Genomic DNA, 3,305 nt, shown 5'->3' with positions numbered 1-3,305 from the left:
TGGTATTTTATTTATTTATTTATTTTTGATGGCTGGCTAGTGGGATCTGAACCCTTGACCTCGGTGTTGTCAATTCCATGCTGTAACCAAGTGAGTCCTGCTTCTGAATTCATTGAATCTCATTCTTCTATTTTTTTTCCATTTCTACACTTTTTACCCTCTGCCATCTCCCATTACTCTCTCTGTTTCTCCCTCCCCACTGTGAACAAAGAAAAAAGTTTTAATTTAGGATTTAAACAGACCTGATTTTGAGTTCTTTAGAGCTATATAATTTGGGGCAAGTTATTTAATTTTTCTGTGTATCAGTTTCTTCTTTGTAAAATAGCATGATAATAATGACTTTTGAAATAAAGATTAAGTAAGAATTTATATCTGGAAATACCTGGTACATAGTAAAGACTCAATGAATGTTAATATAAATCCCATTATTTCTTTATCTTCTACTATTTTTTATTTATTTCCCTCTCCATTTATTTCTCTCTTTTTTATTCTGTAATCTGCTGTATTTCTTTTCTATCCATCACTTTTACGACACCCTCCCCACCCTGATTATCTCCAGCTTGTTACTTTTTATAAAAGTTTTCATGATGGAAAATTTCAATCATATACAAAAAGTAGAGAGGAGTATGATTAACTTCACATACCTATTACCCACTTCAACCATGAGCAACACAACTCATGGCCAATTTCATTTTATCTACATCTGCAAAACTTCTTACCACCATAGATGATATCATTTCATCTGTAAATATTTCCTGTCCCTTCTGATCTTAGCCAGGAAGAAAGCCAATCTTGTCCCTGGGATGTCTCTGGGATGACTGCAAGAGTTTCTATATCAAGACCTGATGTTGTTCCACTGGCTTTGATGCCTTTCATAAGCTGCTACAGGATGAAGGGTTGTAGAACAGGAAAGGACAAGCCAAGCTCTCTCCACCTCTGATGTGTTGTTCTAAATCTGATTCTGATTGCAAGACAGATGGAGACTGTGGTGGGGGCAAAGTTGTGGATTTGTCTAGTCTAGGCCTTGTGACTCGAATGAGGCAATTTCTCCACTTTACTAAGCATCTGCTTCTCATCTATACAGCTGTGGCCTGAAAAACATGATCTATAGGCCATATGTGAACTCCAAATTTCCTGATTTTTACTCTTATTTCCCAGTCATTAGGGGTAAGATCAAATCCAAAGATGATCAGAATCTCTCCAAAGCTGAGAAAATAAACTGTCAGCCTTAGGAGGGACTTTGGTGATTTTCTGATCCAACTCTCTTCTTTTACAAATAGGTAAATTGAGACCTGTAGAGTGGTATTTTGCCCATGTCCCACAGCTCTATTGAGTTATTGGTGATGGTCTGCAGTGTGTGTTGGTGATTTGGGGCATATTCATTTTTTCCATTGGAGTAGTAAAGGCTTGAATCATAGACTGGAGAATTTCCAGGTGGGAGGGCATCTGGTTTTAAATGGTGTGGGCTACTTGAATTCCTGCAGGGCATGAACACAGTGCTCTCTCTCCACACCCTCCCTCTGTCCATTGAGGCAGGGTTAATAGAAAGAACACTGCCTAGGGGAGAACACATTATTCTTTTTACCGCCTCCCCACCCCAACCTCCAAGAAGCAGAGTTCTTCCTGAAGCAGCTTCTGGGAGGAAGGTTTGGCATTAGAGACAGGCCCTGTCAGGGCCATCTGCCTCAGTGAAGGCTCAGGTTTAAGGCCACAGCCAGCTTAGATGAGCAGTAAGCCCCAAATTTCATCATACTTGGGGAAGGAAGTCAGAAAGTTAAGAACACATGAGGATAAAAATTAAATGCAAAAGGATAGTTAGTGATCTCGCCAGAACTTTCCTCCATTTCCAAATATACATGATATGGGGAATGGAGCCTAGAGGGTGGAGAGACAAGAGGATTTGAAGTAAAAACTCAAGTTTGTGGCCTAGATCTACACCATTATGAAAATATGGCCAAGTCACTTTCCTTTCTGAACTCACTTTTCCATTGCGAATCTCAGCTACTGATTCCTGTCCTTCCTCTGTAACTAGCTGATTGTGAAGGCTAAATGAAATTACTGATGTAAAAGAGGCTTGTGAAATATAAATTCTATATAAACATATGCAATATTACTTTAAAATTATAGTCTTGGAGTAGATTCTAAGCTACAGCCAAGAGTACAGAAAATGCTGGAGACCCGAATGGGCATCCCAGATGCCAAAAGAGATTGTCTAATTCAGGGAAAATAGTCAAGTAAAACCAAAGGGCAGACAAAAATCTCTAAGTCAAGGGTATTTGCAGAGGCTGTGGTTTGAATCTGGGACATACTGTATCATAAAAAAATTGAACCTGTTTTCTCATGGTCTAAGGAACTAAAAACAAGAAACCTGGTATTAAATTCCAGGTAGGATTAAGTTATTAATGGAGACTAGAAAAGGACATCTGAAAGGCTTTATTTCAGTCTCCAAACTGCCACTTCCTAGGTATTTGAACTTGGGCAAGAAATATCCTCATAAAAATCCTACCTCAAGGAAAAATTGAAGTCTGATTGAAAAAAATAGGCAGTATTTGAAACATATTAATTTTTCTACCCTGGTCTCTCACCATGTTTAAGATCATGGACTGTTTGTAATTATAGAATTTTTAAAATCAGTAAGTGACAGACATTTAATTTAGGCCTGGACTGGATTTTCGGCCTTGATCTACGGCTCAGGCCACAAACATTTCCGCCTAAAACCTTTTTTGGTAAAATTTGATAAAATTGTATTCACTGTCTTTCTGTGGGAATTTCCTGTCCTTTCAAATTATGTATGTAGGAATTACTTATACTAGGGTACTTCAAAAAGTTCACTGGAAAAATAGAATTAAAAGATAATACAAATCTTTCTATGAGCTTTTTGAAGTACCCTTGTATATATATAATTTGAACCAGCGGAAGAGGGATCTCAAAGTTCTCAACACAAATGACCTTCAAGATCAAGAATCTAAATCCAAAGAGGTGTGTTTTGAGAAATAGAAAGAATCGAGTTTGTCTGAGAGATTCATGGGGAGAGCTACTGGGAGTGAAGACTGGGAAGGAAGTTGAAAGCAAATCAGGAGAGCCTCAAACACCATGCAGGAGATTCTGGATTTGATGCTATAACAAATTGGTTAGCATTATTGGCTGTCTATAAGTGGATCAATATCATCAGATAGATGTTTAGAGTTTCCAGTGATAGCAGAGAAAAAAAAAAATTGAAGGGAAAGAGCCTGGAAAAGAGAAGACAAGTAGGAGATGATTTAGCATTCTGGAAAGGAAATGACCGGGATTGCATAGGTGGCTCT

Source organism: Galeopterus variegatus, unplaced genomic scaffold (assembly GCF_000696425.1).
Source record: "Galeopterus variegatus unplaced genomic scaffold, G_variegatus-3.0.2 Scaffold2434, whole genome shotgun sequence".
NCBI lineage: Eukaryota > Metazoa > Chordata > Mammalia > Dermoptera > Cynocephalidae > Galeopterus > Galeopterus variegatus.
The sequence above is the reverse complement of the archived record's forward strand: the minus strand, read 5'-3'. Positions refer to the sequence as shown.